The following is a 20,407-nucleotide window of genomic DNA, read 5'->3' as shown; positions in this document are numbered from 1 at the left end:
CTGTCATTGGATTTTTTCTCATTTGGACTAAGGAGCACCTCCCTTGGGCAGTACCATGCCCGTTTAACAGCTCTTCTGACCAACCTATTTGGGTAGCCCCTGTTTTTGAGTTTCTCGGATAAGACTGCTGCCTCCTTAAAGTAATCCTCCTTGGCGAAACAATTCCGTCTAATGCGGAGAAATTGAGAGTAGGGCAACGAATCCCTAAGGGCCCTGGGGTGATTGCTATTATAGGATAGCAACGTATTCCTTTCTGTAGGTTTACGGTATAATCTCGTGTGTAGTGACCCATCAAGTTGGTAGATGGTGAGGTCAAGAAAGGGAATAGACTGTGTGTCAACTGTACTTGTGAACGTGAGCCCGCAACAATTATTATTAAGCCAGTGGTTAAATTGAAGCAGACTGTCACCATCATTATTCCAAATCAGAAAAATGTTGTCGATGTAACGCCTCCAAATGGAGATGGCTGACGAAAATGGGTTAGATGGCGTAAGAATGGTGTCAGTCTCAATTTTGTCCATGAAGAGTATTCTTGAACAGGCGTCTGTGCAGAGCTCCCGCACCTCTCAGCAAGCACGGGGCTAGGGGTCTGATCTCTCCACCCAGTGTGCCCCCAGGTCCCAGTCTCTCTCGGCCGCTGTTAGTACAGAGTTAAGCCAACCAGGCTCAAAGGGGGCCAACTACATGCTGTCAAAGTCTCTGTGCCACTGTGTCCAGGGCCTCCACCGCTGTCTCCTCACTCCAGGGCAGCATCCCCCGTCATGCCACCTTACTGTCCACACCTTTGACTATGGCTTGCACTCCGCTCCAGGGCCTCAGTTGAGTGCTCTTGGCTTCCGAAGCCCAGCCCCGCCGGAAGGATCTTCTCTGGGCTGTCGGCCCACGTGAGCCGCCACCGCCGCGCTAATTGTTCGTCCCAGCGCCCCGACAAGGGCGCTACTCACTAGGCTTGCCTCGTGATCTCTAGCGGTAGCGGGGGGTGAAGGGAGGAGGGAGGGGGGCCAGCACACTCTCCCCGCGATGATCGCCAAGCCGGACCTGTCCGTGGCGTGTTCTCCGTTCCCACCTCTGCAGAAGCACACGGGGCCCTCGGCACCGGCCACGCCACAGGCCGCCGCGGACGTCACCGTGGCCCAGCCTCCCCGCTCTGCACAGGGCCCAGAGCACTCCAAGTCCTCCTCCGGACGGCCTCCAGGAAGGCACAATCCCCGCGACAGGCAGCAGCCGGGCAGCGATCGTACCAAATCTCGTCGCCCGCTGAGCCCGACCCCAACCAGGCGTAGCCGGCGGAGGCTGCGATTCGAGTCTCGCCACCAACCTCGTTAAGGAGACGCCGCCTCCCTGCCACAGCCGACCCCTCTAGGCCTCACAGCTTTTCCTCTATGAAGGGCGGGGGGGGGGGTAGGGTCCCAATCTGCGCCGACCGCCGTCTGTGTTCACTGAGGATTTCTGATCAGCCAAGCAGGGTTGTCTGGGTCGTAGAAACATGCAGGATAAGTGCAGGATAGTTTCAAAGACGGGGGAGCACTCGGCTCAAGCAGCCAGCTTGGTTGAGAGCTAGCTCCGCCCCCAGCCAAGTTAGATTTACCACACACATCTTTATTACCTTTTCCTAATATTCCAGTAAATGGTGAATGTAATTGAGAACACGAGCACCGCACCTCTTACATCATTTTAGCTTGCACAGTCAGCATTTATCACATTACTTTTTATACTGTCTCATTAACCATATATTCCCAAAGGACAACAGTAATTAAAAAAAAACACATTTTGAAGCCATACTTTCCTGTCCAGATTGACTCCTATTGTAAATTTCTTTCTGAGGCGAGTGTTGACTTACCCTTCCCGTTGACAAAGTGCAACTTTGGACTAGAGGGAGACTAGGAGGAATGATGCACCCAGGCAATAAACAGAATAATTTTTTTGTAATAAATACTTCTATGTAAAGAAAAATAATGTGAAGAATGTACTTGTTCCTTGAGTGTCAGGATCCTTGCATCCGCCAATATATGATCTTCCCTTTAAAGCAAAATAAAGAGTACATTATGCTAATGTCAATAATGTGATTATTCATCATAAAGCAGCGTTAAACTTATGTAATTTTGTTGTAGGTAACAGTGCATTTAAAATACATGTTGAAATGGAATAAAACAAATAATTCTAGGTGTAAATTGCTTTTCTTTTATAGAGCTATATGGTAGTATGCAAACCGAAGATAAACAACGTTCAATTTTAAATAAAAAAAACATAGGGCAGATTTACAATAAACTAACGCAGAGCAGTGCAGCAAGTCATTTTGCTGAGCTGCGTTAGTTTTGAAGCACAGGGATGCAACATGTTTACAACAATATGTTGCATCTTGCTTCCTCCTGCACTGGCCCACAAACCGCTGCCATGCGCCGACACAGGCACCCTTGCACCATGGTGCAAGGATGCCTGTGTCACGGGGATGATTGTTTATGTGCAGGAAGGGTTCCCTTCCAGCACATAAACAAATCAGAAATGGTGTTTTCCAAATTCTGTGTGCTGTATTAGCACACATAGAACTTGGAAAACTTAATTTCTTGGGGGCGCTAGGTGGCGCACGGCCAAGATGGCCACACGCCTGTGAGGCTCCAGCCCAGCCGAGCCAGAAAACATCCATAGTGCCCATCCTGTATCGATTTTATGAGCTTTAAATCTCACCGCGTGAAATCTGCTTTCTTGCTGCTACCAGCGATACCACATTCGTAGGTCTGGCCTGAAGAGTGGCGGAGGAAGAGACTGCTGAAGTTGGGAGAAGTAGGCACTGAGCTGCACCTGGTGCTGCGCTGTGGGCCACCTGGCCAGGAAAAACCAAGGCTGTGTGGGCCTCCGAGCGGGTGCGTGGAAAACTACTGGCGGAAGAGCGCCGCCTTTCCTGTACATTGGCAACGCACAGCGGGAGCTGACAACCAAAACCGTGAGTGTCCTGACGCCACAACAACCTGCACCCGGCCCCATTGACCCGAGGCAACGAAGGCGCGTGACGCAGGATAGCACCGAGACCCACCAGATTTGAATTGCACGGCCACCCGACTACGAGGGACATCTGGGGCCGTGCGTGATTACTAACTCGCATTTCTTATGCTCCGGGGCGCTGCCTAATTCACCTCCCATTGTGTGCGCTCTGCGGGCAGAACTGTGAGCGATCATCTTCATTACCTTTTCACCGCCGAGTGGAGCAGTAGCCATTTTGATAGATCGCGAAACTGCCGCGGGCGGTGTACGGAGCTATACAAAGCTGCTGGTTGCCCCACATGCTGCCTGCAAGGACTGACGCTCAAATAACGCCTGCCTCATAGCCCTACTCAGAAGAGAACATATTGCTCGCTCCCTGCCCTGGATGTTCTAAAGGCTTCATGGGCACTGTCGAGGGTGGCCATTTTGAGTGTGCTGAGTGAGGATCTACAGTTGTGAGGGACATCGCTGATCGGAACTGGGGAGAGGTGATAATACACGTGTAGAGGTGGACCCGGTGCTACCGAGTTGTGCATGGTGTGGTCAGTCCCTTCTCCAGCCATTTTTTTTTTTTTTTTCAAAAACCTTTATTGGAGTAAGCATATAAAAGTACAAGAATGGGCCTACAACCTCACGGGCTGGCCGCTAATAACAAGGCACAGTGCATGTAAGAAAAATGTACACCCGTGGATAGGTACAGCTCAAGCACAAAGCATTACTCTATAGACATCACAGAACAATTTGTATTTTTATTTTTTACAAAAAGAAACACAAACACTAAAAGGCGAGTGAACGATACTTAAGGTCAGCCCAAAGAGCGGAGGGGACGGTTCCACGATCAGGAGAACACACCCAGAGCCCGGAGGCTCCAATCAAGTCGGGGAGGGGGGGGGGGAGGGGAGCAGCGGGGAGAACCGGAAGTATAAAAAACCCTACGGAAAAGTTCCGGGAACTCTAGTCTAGGGAGAAAGGACAGTCTCAGCAGTGTTTTCAAGGGGAGGGGTGCAAATATCCCCACGATAATCATTCCACTGGCCCCAAACCTTCGTCCACGCCCTGGGCCTGCCCCTGGCCACATAAACCGTCTTCTCACGAAACATGGACCAGTCCATATTGTCTTCCCACTTTGAGACCTCAGGGGGCCTGGAAGCGCCCCAGAGTTGCGCGATATCCCGCTTCGCAATCATGTAACCAAGGGTAGCCCATCTGGTCTGGGCCACAGAGTAGTCAGTGGGCTCCCACACATTCAACAGACATCTGCGAGGCTCCGGCCGCAGGGCCACATCCGTAACAGCAGTCATAACCTCCAGCACAGCAGTCCAATAAGCAGCTACAACCGGGCACTCCCAAAGGATATGCAAAAAGGTCGCACTCAAGCCACATCCACGCTTGCACAGCCCATCCGAAGAAAAGCTCATCGTAACCAGACGCGGACCAGTGACATAGACTCGATGAAGAATCTTAAGCTGAACCAAGCGGAGACGGGCAGGAATGGCCACCTCCTTGGGAGAAGAGAGCGCCGATTGCCAATCCTCGTCGTCCAGTTCCAACCCATCGCAAGCCCAAGCCTCCCGAAGTCGGACCAGTAAGTCCGCCCGATTATTAATCAATTTCTTGTAAATAAGAGAAATAGTGCTATCGGGAAGATGCCCATCAAGGACACGGTCCTCGAGGGGGGAAGATTCAGGCAGGGCCTCATCAGGAACCAAGACTGAGGCGAGGGCACGTCGGACCTGCAGGTAGCGAAAAAATTCCCTACCACTCAAACCATATTCCGCCTGGAGGGCCTGGAACGACTTCACACAACCGTTCGAGTACACGTCACCCACCTTACAGATCCCAATCACATCCCAGCGGTCGAAACCCTTGGTAGACCAGAGTCCGCCCAAACGTTCGGATGCATAAAGCGGCGTCGCCAACGTCAATCGATCCTCCCACCCCAAACTCACACTCGCAGCCCGCCACACCGTTACAGCAATCCTGGATGGGCCCACAAGATGGCGCCCGGCCGATCGGGAATAAAGCGCTCTAGTAAAGTCCCCACCCGGAAGCTGGAGTCTGTCCATCTCGAATGCAGGATTACGACCCGGGGAAAACATCACATGATTAATGGCAGACAACTGGGAAGCCCAATAATATCGCTTGATATCGGGGAGCGCCATGCCCCCGTCATACCAGGGGATGGTGAGCTTTGCGAGTGCGATACGGGGTTGCCCATCCCATATCAACTGCCGTTGAAGACTCTCAATCTCTTGGAAATAGGTCTTAGGGATAGCGTCATAGGAGTTGTGAAGCGCGTAAAGGAATCGCGGCAAGGACATCATTTTAAACAGGGCCGCCCTGCCCAGCGGAGATAAAGGAAGCTTGCGCCAACGGGCCACATCCAAGCGCAGTCTAAGCAACGGTGGAAGGAGATTACGCTCAAAGCGGAGCGTCGGGTCCAACGTAATAAAAATCCCTAAGTACTTGAAGCCCGACTGGACCACCTGAATAGGAAGTCTACTCGGCAAGGGGGGCAAAACCCCCGAGAGAACATATACACAGGACTTGGTCCAGTTAATAACGAGGCCCGAGTTGGCTCCAAAAGAAGCAAGAACATCAAACAGAACAGACAGAGATTTACGCGGGGAGGTGAGGTATAAAAGGATATCGTCCGTCCAGCCATTTTTTAACTCTCCCTTTACTGCCCTTGGTGCCTGAAACTCTAGCTGCGGAGACATCGACCTGGATCTTAGACACTATCTGCACGCTGAGTGGGGTCGGAAATCATATAACCTTAGCGGCCCTAGACTGCGCAGTGCCACGGACCGTGCGGACTCAAACTTGTTGCCGCTGCTACGACGCATGGTGCTACTACCGCCGGACGCTCCAGCCTTTGCGCAGGTACCTCCTGCTCAGCCTCCCCTGAGACCTGTAGTATTGCTTTCCTAATATACATCTAAGTGTAGTGAGTGCTGTCGGATGTCCCATGTTCTGCTTGCCTGCTTGCGCCATGGGGCGTACTGATACCAAGCAGACCAAAATCCTGTTCGAAGCGCATAAGACTCCCAGGTTGTGCTCTGAGGAACACGAGGAATCAGATGCCACGGACACGCCTGAACAGGACTGGAAGGCGATCCTGCTTGGCATGAAACAGAGTCTTACGTCCATAGATGCTAAAATAGATACAATGAACATGCAGATGGACTCAGTGGTCACCAAGATGGGACAACATGAGCAACGCCTAAAGGAAGTCGAGACTAGAGTGCCTGATCTAGAGGATGGTGCTACAATGAGCAAAAGCCAGATGCCACGGATGGACAAATTACTTAAGGTAATTGCTAATAAGAACGAGGATTTGGAGGCCTGGTCTCGAAGAAATATTGTTCGAATCCTTGGTCTGGCGGAATCTACAAACACAGGACATATGGAGGACTTTATTGAGAAACTGGTTGTACAGTTATTCGGCAGAGAATCCTTCTCGATACACCTCACGGTGGAGAGAGCGCATAGGTCTCTGGCAGCCCGCCCGCCCCCGGGGGGGCGTCGCCGCGGCCTGCGATAGCCCGCTTTTTAAACTACCGGGACAGGGATACGGTCCTGCGCCTTGCCCGAGAAAAGAAACAGGTGCATTACGAGAACACGACACTGGCCTTCTTCCCAGACTTTACGCAATCAGTGCTAAACGCCAGGCGGAAATTTGCTTCTGTCAAGAAAAAATTACAGTCGCAGCAAATCCCCTATGTCATGCGGTACCCGGCGAAGCTGAGGATAACCCATCACGGATCGCAACACTTTTTCCTGAACCCACAGCAGGCTTAGGACTACCTCAGATGCCAGCGCCACTCGGCTACCACAGAGTCAGAAGCACAAGATCGCTCCAGGTCTCCGTCGCCCCGGTCGGACCCAAGCTGAATCGCATAAGTAACATTGGTGTTTGCTGGAACTCTCATTGACGCTTTATCCATGACGAACTGAACTGCGCTGGTGATGTATATGTATACTTACTGTTTGGTACAATGTATGGCTTGGCTACTTGCCTCCGTCCCGCCGCAGCTGCCCGCCTAGCGGTGGTGTAGTAGGTGGGTGAGAGTATGGATTGAAGAGGGTGGGTTGTGCGCCCCTAGAAATTACATAAACAAGGGGTATAAGTAGTTAACTTAAGGTGTTTTTTCGGGAGGGGGGTCCTGTACCCGGCAAGTTGGGGGAGCCAGTGTGGGTGGAGGGTGTATTTTTTTCTATGACCGCCTTACAGCATGTCCCGTCCAATGGGGTCATCATTGCGTGGGTCCCTACTGAATGTCACACATGGTGCACTGGCTGACAGCACACGAGACATCAATAGTTTTACAGTAGCATTGTGGTACAAAGGAGGTCCTAACAACCCTCGGAAAAAATGACAGATTCTGGGTTACCTAGAAAGGCACCGCGTTACAGTGGCCATGTTACAGGAGACACACTTGAGTCCGGGCACTACACCCCAATTCGCCTCGAGGTGGGTCTCGCACCGCTGGTTTGCATCGTACTCTGCGTACTCCTGGGGAGTGGCCATCTTGGTCAAGAGGGGGGTGGCATTCGTATACAGCAGGTCGGAAACTGACGTAGAAGGTAGATTCTGCTTGCTCTGGGGTAGATTTCACTCTTACGATGTGACCTTTGCCAACTATTATGGACCTAATACTGACGACTCGCAGGCCCTCCTTCGCTTATGGAGCAGAATTCAGGAGATAGGTACTACCTACATCATCTGGGGCGGGGACTTCAATACTGTGATGCACCCCCACATGGATAGGTCTCGAGATTCCCCAGCACATTATACAACCACCCAGAGAGTGCTACGAGACATTATTGACGAGAATTACTTGCTTGACTCCTGGAGGTATAGGCACCCCATGCAGCTGGAGGGTACACACTTTTTGGCATTCCACTCATCTTGGGCCAGACTGGACTACCTGTTTGTGTCCACGGGTGTGGCGCATTGGCTGGGACGGGTGACCCAGTTGGCCCTTACTCACTCTGACCATTCCCGGTCATCGCTGAGATGCGTGCACCCCTCAACCACTCCCCATACAATAGCTGGCGCCTTAACCCACTGCATCTTCAGGACACCGCATTCAAAACTGAACTGGAGCAAGACATACAAGACTTTTTTTACCATAATTAAGACTCCGTCCCTAGTATCACAACTGTTTGGGAGGCGTTCAAAGTCATGGCCCGGGGCTGGTGCATATCTAAGAGCGGGGGCATTCTCAAATCACTGCGCAATAGCTTATCCATATTGGAAAGAGAACTCAAACAATTGGAGAGCGGGCTGGGTTCAGATTCCGATGGGAGTGACATTATAGCCACCATACGCTGCAAGCTTACGGAATACGAAGATCTTGCTGATAGGGAAGATAAGTTTCGGGGGAAACACCATATGGCACAGGTTTATGGCGAGGGGGATCGCCCAGGGAATGCTCTGGCAGCCGGGATCAGACCACCTAGACTTTCCAATTATGTGACGGAGCTACAGGATGCACAAGGCAATACGCATAGGAAATTTCCTGATCAATTGCACACGAATTAGGGACTACTATAGTAACTTATACGCCTCCCAAAGAGGCACCCCTCTTGACTTGCCCGAATACATCAAAGATACTGCCCTTGCCTGATTAGGGAACACTCAGCAGAAATTTCTAAATCTAGATTTGGAACTAGATGAAATTACAGAAGCTATCATGCAGATGAAGTCTGACGGGCCCCGGGGTCCGACAGACTGCCAATAGAGCTTTATAAAACCTACACCTTAATTCTGGCCCCAATCATGAAGGAGGTGTATTACCCAGCTTTGGAGGAAGGAAATCTGCCTATGACGATGCGAGAGGCACTTATAACCTCCTTATTAAAACCGGGGAAGTCCCCACTCTACTGTGACTCATATCGGTCCCTTTCTCTCTTAAATTGCTATACTAAAATATTAGCTAAAGTCCTGTCGACCCGGCTCAATCTGCTGATGAAGCACCTGGTGTTACCTGACCAGGCTGGTTTTGTTCCGAGTCGAGCCACATCACATAATCTCCGAACCCTGGCCGCTGTATTACAAGATATTGACCCTAAATGCTCGGCAGTCGCTGTATTCCTAGACGCTACCAAAGCGTTTGACTCCCTGGAATGGGACTACCTACTAGGCACCCTGGGATATATGGGGATGCCTTCTACCTTCCTCCAATGGATCCAACTGTTACACAACCGCCCGGTGGCCTCAGTGCTCCTGAACGGGGCCAAATCCTCTCGCTTCACCGTATCCAGAGGCACACAGCAAGGCTGCCCATTTTCTCCCATCCTATTTGCCCTGGCCATCGAGCCCTTAGCCACCAAACTTCAGCAGCACCATAACGATAAAGCATTAATCTACCAGACTAGGCAACTACTTATCTCCCTATACGCAGATGATATGATGCTTTATGTTAAAATAAAACATGATAATCTTAACCCCATGCTTCGTGAGATAACCAAATTTGGACCTCCTAACTTGAGTGGACTGGCCACTCAACCTCTGCGCACTGTTGCTATACGTGAAATCATCACAACAATCTAAAAAAATTCATTGAACTTATTGAACTTAAACATCAAATTCTTGACACTCTCACATATATACTTGTACTCAGTATTTGCTCTATAAACGTAATTATTTTAATTGTCAATTTGATTGTTATCATCAATTCAACAAAACATTAACATATTTCTGTTTTTCCACATGATTATTGACAATGTAACATTACAATTCATGAAGGTATGACATGTTGATGTTGCCCGATGCATTTCGAGTCCCAGAAGGACTCTTCCTCAGGGGCCTGAAACTGAATATATACATAACTTAAATTTCAATGTTATCTCATTCCACGTATTTCTCACAAAATTCTGAATATAGCGGGCAACAGGAAAAATAATAATAATAAATAATAAAACTCTGTGTATGGACCCCTTCACCTCACCACAAAACTGTGAAAAACAATGCGCACGCAAAGTCCATGAAAATGTTTCTGACGAAATCACCTATTTGAAACTTGATGGAGACCCAATAAAAGATTTGGAAGCTACAATTAAAATAATATTGAATCAAGCATACGAATTAGGTTATATCTCAAAAGCCACGAAACAATTTCTTACAGTACAATACCCAAGGCGTCCCCGCCTATATATGCTCCCCAAGGTCCATAAGGACAAATACAATCCACCGATGAGACCGATTGTGACAGGATGTGGTACCATTTGTGAGCCACTGGGCCAATATATTGATACATTTTTGCAACAGTTTGTGCAGAATTGGCCCTCTTACATCAAAGACACGAATCATTTTCTATTGAAATTGAAGGAAATCCCCATCACCCAAAATCTGTTACTTTGTACAATAGATGTCAAATCTTTATATACATCTATTCCTCACCAATCAGGACTGGAAGCTGTTGGATGGGCTCTGTTACATCAAACCGACATCAGAGCAGAAAAGACATTTATTTTGGAGTTATTACATTTTTGTCTGTATCACAGCTATTTTGAATGGGACTCTAATTTCTTTTTACAACAAAGTGGAACCTCAATGGGATTTGCTGGGGATCCAGCATACGCCAATACATTCATGGCAAAGTTCGAATCAGATTTCATATATACAGATGAAGATTGGCGTGAAAAAAGTATTTTGTATCAAAGATTTATCGATGACATTTTCGTGTTATGGTCAGGCAGTAAAGAAACCTTGGAACAGAAAATTGATCTGCTCAATACACATATTGAGCAAATTAAGTTCACTCACACCATCAGTGACCGTGAAATTTAGTTTTTGGATGTGGCTATAAATTTAAAAGAAGGAAGAATTAGCACACAAGTTTTTCGAAAAGATACAGATGTGAATAATTCACTTTTGTACCAGAGCTTTCATCCTCAAAACCTTAAAGACAATCTACCAATGTCTCAATATATGAGGATAAAAAGGATTTGCTCAGAGCCTGAGAATTTGGAAAAGCACTTAAAACTACAACACTCTAAATACACTGAGAGGGGGTATCCCAATAAAATTCTTGAAAAAACTGAAGAACGGATCAAAATGTACGAGAGAGAACCTCCTCAAACAAAAGCTTAAGAGAGTCCAAAACAGACAGGTATTTGTATCTAAATTCTCTACGAGTTCAGTGAAAATTAAAAACATTATCACACGGCACTGGGAACTTTTACAGCATGAACCAGACTTCGAAGGAATTTTTTTACAAAGACCCATCTTTGCATACACTAGATCGAAAAATCTGAAGGAATTGGTAAACAAACCATCGATTCAGCATGAACGAGTCTAAAAAGGGATGAAACGTTGCATGAACTGTGTTCATTGTAATAATGTCATTACTGGGACTAATTTGCATCACCCGCAGACGGGTAAAACATTATCATTACTCTATGACTGAGATTGTAATTCCAACAATTTGATTTATTACATCAAATGCCCATGCAGAAAACTTTATGTGGGAAAAACAGAACACAAATTAAAACTTCGTATATCCGAACATAAGAGCACCATTAGGAATGCCAATATCAAGAGCAACCTTGCAAAACATTGGCTGGAAAACAAACACAACATTTCCCAGATACAGTTCTCAGTCCTGGAAAAAAATACTCAACGAGAAGGAGAGGATCTGACCAGATCCCTCCTTCAAAGAGAGATATTCTTGATAAAAAGTTTAGGGACCGAGGAGCCAAAAGGGCTTAATGAAAAAATAGACTATTCATGTTTTCTGTAGGAAGGGTGCACCTGTAGCGAAATTCATTGTTAAGTTTCAGACTGACCAAATGAAGTTTTAATACTATGTATTTTGTAAGAAAGTTCTTATTGATTACTTTTTATCTGTCCTCTATTTTTTCGTTTGAATCTATTTTATTTTCTTTTTTCTTTTCACACACGTAGTTGATAAAGGAGTTTCTTTATAATATCAACATGGCGTAGGGTCCAGATAATATCATTAGTGTTAAGTCTGTCTCACGTTTAGAATTGAGAAGTTTGGCAAGGTGGTCCCATTGGGTTAAGTGAGAAACCTCTGAAGTTGAGCCCAAGTTAAGATGGCGGGACGTGTTTGTTTGCATTCGCACGCAGGGTTGGGTAGTCCGCTTTTGATGTTGGTACCGGAAACAACCTCTGAGTATGCTCCAAGGAGATAGCAATAAAGAGGGAGACCTCGTACAGAGGGACATAACGAACGTCAGCAAAGTTAAGGTAATGCGGAGGGAACACCCATGTGGTGTATATCAGGTAATGAGGAGGGTCACGGGTAGGGAAGCAATGTGGGGAAGGCAGTAAGATTGAACACCGTGTTCCATTTTTCAGGTGTCGGAAGTTTGTTGTTGTGAAGGTAGAGGTGGCTTGCTTGTGATACATCATAGAGTAAGGTAAGACGTGGTGACGCTCTGTGGAACTGGTGTCGGTTTTGTTTAAGAACAGAAAGCAGTTTTATTTGGTGATATTTTATTTCAGATAGACGGAGTCTAATTTTGAAGTGTGGAAAGTGAGTATATTTACGCATTGTTTTTCACAGTTTTGTGGTGAGGTGAAGGGGTCCATACACAGAGTTTTATTATTTATTATTATTATTTTTCCTGTATTGCCCGCTATATTCAGAATTTTGTGAGAAATACGTGGAATGAGATAACATTGAAATTTATGTTATGTATATATTCAGTTTCAGGCCCCTGAGGAAGAGTCCTTCTGGGACTCGAAATGCATCGGGCAACATCAACATGTCATACCTTCATGAATTGTAATGTTACATTGTCAATAATCATGTGGAAAAACAGAAATATGTTAATGTTTTGTTGAATTGATGATAACAATCAAATTGACAATTAAAATAATTACGTTTATAGAGCAAATACTGAGTACAAATATACATATGAGAGTGTCAAGAATTTGATGTTTAAGTTCAATAAGTTCAATGAATTTTTTTAGATTGTTGTGATGATTTCACATATAGCAACAGTGCGCAGAGGTTGAGTGGCCAGTCCACTCAAGTTAGGAGGTACATTTATTGAGGCACGGTGTGCGGATAGATGTGCCACCTCAGCAGCACGCTTGTAAAAAAAATTTTTTTTAAATTATAGTCAACAGTAGTAAACACAGTAAACAGGTGTGCTTCTCCACCCAAATCAGTTCATAACCAAATTTGGATCCATATCCGGGGTGCAAATCAACTGGTCTAAATCTGCGGTCTTTCCCCTTACAGAAAACACCCCACCACACCAACTGGACTATCCCCTGGTTTGGGAAACGGACGAGATAAAATACCTAGATATACGTGTCACTAGAGGCAGGGATGCGCTCATGCGGTTAAATTATGGCACAACCGTAGACAAAATTACAGACACCATCACCAAGTGGATAAGCCCTCCACTCTCCATGGCGGGGAGAATCTCCTTAATTAAGATGGTTTTTTTATTGCCAAAACTTTTGTACCTCTTCATTAATATACCTTATTATCCCGGGACCTTTTTCTTCAGTACACTTAACTCTCAACTTACAAGGCTCATATGGGGCGGGAAACAGGTGCGACTAAACCTGACCACTTTGATGCTGCCATACCACCAGGGAGGATATGACGTCCCCAATTTTGAGCTTTATTACTACTGTGCACAGGCCCATTTTGCTACCTATTGGTTTCACCCGCCACCCTTTATGCCTCATTTGGCGGTGGAGGATGGCTATATGGCCCCGACACCCATGACGTGCTATCGCTTTACGGCGGTGAAAAAGAGTGAACGTGACCCGTCCACCATAGACTGTACAATACTGGCATGGCAACGGATATCTCGCAAGCTAGAGATACCTATGCTGTACTCTCCTAAGGTGTCCCTTTAACGAAGCCCTTCATTGCAAGTCACTTATGAGGGGATATGTCAAAAGATGCTAGAGAAACTCTTTCACAAACTTTATTCGACAATTAAGTCATAAAAGTGTACATACATATATTTACACAGATGTTGATAAAAAAGTCATAAGGAATCCATACAATAAATATTTTAAAAAGTATTAAACTAGAATAGACGATGCCGAATTACAGTTTAAATGGGATAAAACAAATTCATCAACATACATTTATCCAGAGGAGTATTTCACAAGAAATCACAGGGGTTAACCCCAGTATACATGGTCTAACACAGCTTAATCTACACATAGTTGCCGATGTATATTTTGTGCGGATTACCCAAGCCCATTAAAAAAATTTAGCCACAGCAACAGCGATTCTGGGCGTTGGGTCTGTAGTAAAAATTCTCAGAGCCTCAGCGTGTCTGTGTATCCCAAGCAATTTACATATGGCTTAAGCCACATCGTTCTGGGGGCAGTGTGCAGGGGACAAAAAAATTAAAAATGACTTATTGACTCTTGGTCCTCCCCACAATTAGGACATCTGTCGTTTCCGCTTTTGTCTGCCCATTTAACCGTAAAGGATCTTACTGGGAGTGATCCTACCCTGAGCTGGAAATAGAGCTTACGATCCTGTTGTTTACCAATTATATCCCAGTATTGTTCCAGTTTTGGTTGGGCTTTAATGTCCATGAAACGACAGTTAAATGAGTGGAGAGACCCTCTGACCTTGCTTCTGTGACCACCATCTCCCAATATTTTTCTTTTAGCAATTTTTTAGAGGGAAACTGAGCGTTTTCCGGGTCCTCCCAGAGGTCCCTCATTCCTAATTTTAGGAGTATCGACCTGATGTTCTTTAGCCAGTAAATTCTTTGGCCCGTGTCCTTAGCCATTATTTCCCTTAAACCCTGGGCATAATGCTGTAATTCTTCTGTTGTCCACAAACGGCGCCAGTAAAGGACTGGGCGCAAAAGGGCAAGATCCTGGACCGCCATTTTTCCAAGATCCCACATTAGTGGTATTAACGGGGTACTTATGGGAACGCTAGTAGCTTTTCGGAGGAATTCATTTTCAGCTAGCGTTAACTTTCTAAGGTCTTCGAAACCCCAGAGTTCGGCTCCATATAGGGCCGAACCTAAGACCTTCATCCCGTATGCTTCCAATAAAGGGCTAATGGGCTTGGTTATTGAGGAGGTAAATTTTTTCAAAAGGATGCCTGCCTGCTGACGGAGTTTTAGGACCGCAATGTCCAGTTGGCTAGACCACCCCAGATCTTTTTGAAGGGTAACTCCCAGGTAGGTGAAGGCATCTACCCGCTCCAGCGGGGAGCCATTCATATTAATCAGCCCTCTGAAAGGTCTATTTGACCCGCACGTTTTGCGGCCAGTCAGAACCATATACTTAATTTTTGTCGTATTTATTTCTAGGCCCCTATTCAAACAGAAATCTTCAAACCGCTTCAGGGCTTGCTGGAGTCCACTCGGGGTCTTTGAAATGATGAGAGTGTCGTCCGCGAACACTATACTAGAGAAACTCAAGTATAGTACCTGGGAAGATCTCTGTATAGGAGGGCAATCGCGCTCCAAGGAACAATTTTTTGAGACCTGTGAGCCAACGACAATGGACACATTTATGTATACCCATCTCTGGCAGAGTGTGAAGGCTGTGACTCTCGCCTTTCCGGAGGAACGTGATACACTTATCCCACTACATGTCTTGCTATAGGCAGATAACCCTCGGCACATCATATCCGTCCTCTATCAACACACACAAAATTCACCGTCCTCATACCCAGTTCGTGCCAGGCAGGAATGGGACACAGATCTGAATGTTACTCTGACAGATGAACAATGGGAGCTTAGCTGTGCGCAAACGGGGACAGTGACTGACAACAGTAGGTTGCGTCTCATCCATTTCAAATTTCTGCACCGCTTATACCATACTCCAGCTAGGCACTATAGGTTTCGCCTTAGGGACAGTGATGTATGTGCGCGATGTGGTCTGGAGGGAGCAGGTTTTCTACACCTGGCGTGGGATTGCCCCCTGGTGATGGCCTATTGAGCACAGACGTTTCAGGGGTTATCAACCATGATAGGTACCCAGATAACACCATGCCCGCTCGTAGCCCTTCTGGGCTTGACCCAGGGAATGCAAAAAGTGCACAAAAAGTTCCTAGCAATGGGATTACTGCTTGCGAAATGACAGGTGGGGTGTAGGTGGGGGAGAGGCCGTGCTCCTAAATTTAAGGACGGGATTCACACTATGTCACATGGCAGACCTACATTCACCACTACGCAGACACACTTCCCACCAAATCGCGCCCTAAAGACATCTGGGGCACACTCACCTCATATCTTCTCACGCAGGAGGCAGATCGGGGGGAGGGGGAAGATGCACCTGGGACTGGGACCTGCCCCCAAACCACACAGGAGTAACCACATGAGACATGAGCTGGCGGAACAGGGTGCTGTGGTATTCTGATTCAGGACGGGATATGACAAGGTCCTACTTGTTGTACTTAGCCTTGTTAGGAATGAGGGTGGTGAGATGCTGTGCGCCTTTACTCGTGATGTACTGTCACAAAATATTGTTATGACCTCATGCAAGTCACAATGTGTCGCTGCTTATCCACATACACTAATAGACTGTACTGTCACGAACTGGACAGCTCTGTGTTATTTCTTGACCTGTCTTGCAGGTCATTGGGGAGGGGGTAAGTTTAGTTCGTATACATAATTGTGTGGGAAAGTGCACTGCACGTATCAATGACGATTGTGCTTGGATTATGACTTCTTTTACATTGTTGTACTGTGCAATAAGTCAATAAAGGTTTTTGAAACTTAAAAAAACAACAACAAAAAACTTCATTTCTTTAAAGGATTGTTAATGTGCAGGAAGGGACACCTTCCTGTACATAAACAATCATTAGAGGTTATTTCCTCAGTCTGTGTTCTGCAGAATGCAGCATGCACAGAAAGAGGAAAACAATGGGGAGAAATTAATATATTTCTCCTTGTTGCGCCTCCCTACGCATTCCCCTGGGGAGGCATAGCATTCAGATGCATTTCCAGATTTACAATTTCTAGTAAATCTGGAAATGTGTCTGGTTCCATGGGTGTTGCATGGGAACTCAAAGTGCTGCGGGTAAAGGGGCCGTATTTACAAGGACAGGAAAAGCCATGCAGGGTGGCTTTTCATGTCCTTGAAAATATAGGACAGGAAAATACTCTGCCAGTGATGATGCACTGGCAGCGCAAGGGGCTTGTAAATCTGCCACCATGTTTTCATCTTAACTATCCTAGAAGTTAATATAAGACCTGCATTAGCAATGAGAGGATGAATATTTGCTGATGGGCAGCTGGATATATGTATTCCCACATGTCAATCTTATACTTTTAAATACAGGGCCCATCCAGTGAATATGGTCACACTGCCTCTCGAAACCCAAGCAGACATCATCAAACAAAGGAACGTTCTAGAATGCCTATTGATGGTGATTGTTAGTTATTCAAGACTGGGTCAAGTGAGTTGCTTTATTCCTTTACACTGATTGGTCCATTTAAACTTGCAGCATTTTCTCTACTGATGCCAGAGCCAGGATAAGGCATGATGTCAGGGGTAGTGACACTGATGTCATGATTGCATTGGGATAAGACATGAGGGATGCCTATTCCAAAAAACAATGTGAGCCATAGACATAAATTAATTTTCGTAAAACATATCCTATTGGATTGTAGTAAAAAACAAAAGAAACACAAAGTAAATACATTTGAAACACAACAAAATACATGTGTCTGTACTTCCACCGTAGCTAGTGTAGTGTCTTGCGAGTTAGCAATGCCTGAAACCTTTTGGCTCCTGATGGACTCCATAGAGCTGTGACGTAAGTGTTAGAGTGGAATGCAAGGAAGGCTGATTTAGAATGTTGAATTTGCAGCTACACGCAGAAGAATAAAGACATGCTCCAAGTGTGGCATAGTCATTGGCGAGAACCCAGGCTGGGGAGGACAATACAGCTAGTACTATACCCCATCCCACCCATAGATTCAATGCCCATAACAGGCTAGAAATTACCCACACCCTGCAAGCTGCAGCTCCCCCGTTAACATAGTGCACTATAACCATATTGTAGGCCTCAGGTGAAATCGTCAAATAACATATTCCAATTCAAGGTACTGTTCAGATTTTTTACATAGCAAGCATCTCCACTCATTCAGTAATATCGTCTGCCAAACGTTCTGCCCAATTTGTGAACTTCAGATGATGTCTGTCTGCTACTGCCCATTCAAGCAAATCTTTTTTCAATCTTCATGACTGGGGCTTTTAGCAGAAACCCAGTGAATTGCTATTCTGCACTTTGCTTACACCATGCCCAGTGCAGCCATACACGTCCTCACCTTCAAGGACAGTGTAGTGGGAAATATGCCACACAAGCAAACAAGCAATGTTTTATTCAGTAGAACGGCAAATCATTGGTCACAATAGCAAGCTCTAGACCACAGATTGGGGCCCATCGGGAGACGGGGAGGGGAAGAACCGACCGGACACAGGTATATAGTGTGTTAAAGGCCGCTTTTATTGGAAACAGGTGCATCCTGAACATACCCCAAACCTTGGCCTTTGCCGCACAAAACTAGGCCTAACTAAATAAACACATATCTGCCAATCCCCCCACCCCCACCCCTAAACATTTCCCCAAACAACCTCATAAACCTCTTTATTATGTACACAAACGCCTGGCTCAATGTTTTATAACCTCTGCCCTATGTACACTCCCTCCCTTCTAACCAGTAAAGTTCCTTCCTCCTATCCTATCCCCCCATTATAACTAGAGAAAGCGCCAACCTCGAGAACACAACCCCAGCACCTGCTCCTAGCGACACACTCTTTACCCTACCACAGAATACACCTGTAACCAACAAAAACCCCTTGCTATCCCCCCCTTAATCCTATCCCTTCACAACAGGGAGGGTGGGTGGGACAAATAACTCCTAACCTAGCCCGGCTGCTGTGTCACTGTCCCAACTACTGGTGACAAGTGACCTAAAATGGCCGCTTATGTATCCCCCTAGCCCAAAAGGAGCCCAAAAGACTGCCACCCAGCCCAACCAGCCCAAAACATACCTTCCTGTGTCCTGCCTTCCTGTACCCCTCCCCTTCCTCCCGGAGCCCCAAATTCCCCGGGGGGGCGAGCCTCCCTCCGGTCGGCCACCCCCCGCAAAGCCCCATTGGGGCCCATCGGGAGACGGGGAGGGGAAGAACCGACCGGACACAGGTATATAGTGTGTTAAAGGCCGCTTTTATTGGAAACAGGTGCATCCTGAACATACCCCAAACCTTGGCCTTTGCCGCACAAAACTAGGCCTAACTAAATAAACACATATCTGCCAATCCCCCCACCCCCACCCCTAAACATTTCCCCAAACAACCTCATAAACCTCTTTATTATGTACACAAACGCCTGGCTCAATGTTTTATAACCTCTGCCCTATGTACACTCCCTCCCTTCTAACCAGTAAAGTTCCTTCCTCCTATCCTATCCCCCCATTATAACTAGAGAAAGCGCCACTCGAAAGCCTTTATTACTTTCGACCCCCCCCCTAGGACCTCTGCACCTTCGGATACCGTCTGACCCCTATCGCCCTGTCTACCGCCTCCTTCAACTGTACTACATAAAGTTCCATCCCGTACCTGGACAAATGTACCCCATCCTCTAAGAAAAAATATATGGCCCCATACTTTAACTCCGGGTGTTCCATTCTTCCCAATCCCTCCTTCTCGCAAAAGGTCCTCATCTCTCTGTTAATCTTCCTCCTAGTTCTATCAATCGCCCCAGGTCTCACAGCCCCCCTCCAGCATCTCCTCGGAATGAACTCTGACCAAATAATGTGACACCCTGCCCACTGTCTCTTGATCTCCAACAGATCCCTCCGCATCTGCTTCACCAAAGCCAAACCCTTACATTGCACCAGGTCGTTCTCACCCAGATGTACCACTAAAACATCCGGGCACACCCCACTCCGAACAATGTTATTTAACACCGGCACCAACTCGTGCCAACGCATACCCCCTTTTCCTCTCCAATGGCACCTAAACAACTGTTCGTCTAGTTCCAGGTTCAAATTCTTGCATTTCTCCCATTCGGCCTTTTCCGCTCTTTTAACAAAAGAATGTCCCACCACATAAATGGACACTGCCGCCACCGTAGGCCCCGCCACTGCACCTGAAAAGAGACACATGTAAGTACCAAGTCCGCACCCCTTCTCATTCCACCGCCACCCCTCGCAACCGGACGTACGTCTTAAAACAATCCGACTTCCAGCGCCCCAACCGCTTAATGTCCTCCTTCCCCCAACCCCGGCGCGCCGCCTCCGTCGCCGCCCCGATACGGAAGGAATGTGTCCCGAAGTCTTTTGGTTCCTCACCCATGGACCGCAGGGCGTGCCGCAGGACCCATAACAACTGCGCGGCCGTCACACGTCCCGCCTCACCCCTGTCAAAAACCTCCGTACCCGCCTCAGTTCCCCCGGCCGCTAACCGCCTTCCCCACGCCACTGGACACACCGC

Source organism: Lissotriton helveticus, chromosome 9 (genome assembly GCF_964261635.1).
Source record: "Lissotriton helveticus chromosome 9, aLisHel1.1, whole genome shotgun sequence".
NCBI classification, from domain to species: Eukaryota; Metazoa; Chordata; class Amphibia; order Caudata; family Salamandridae; genus Lissotriton; species Lissotriton helveticus.
This window is presented reverse-complemented; position numbering follows the sequence as displayed.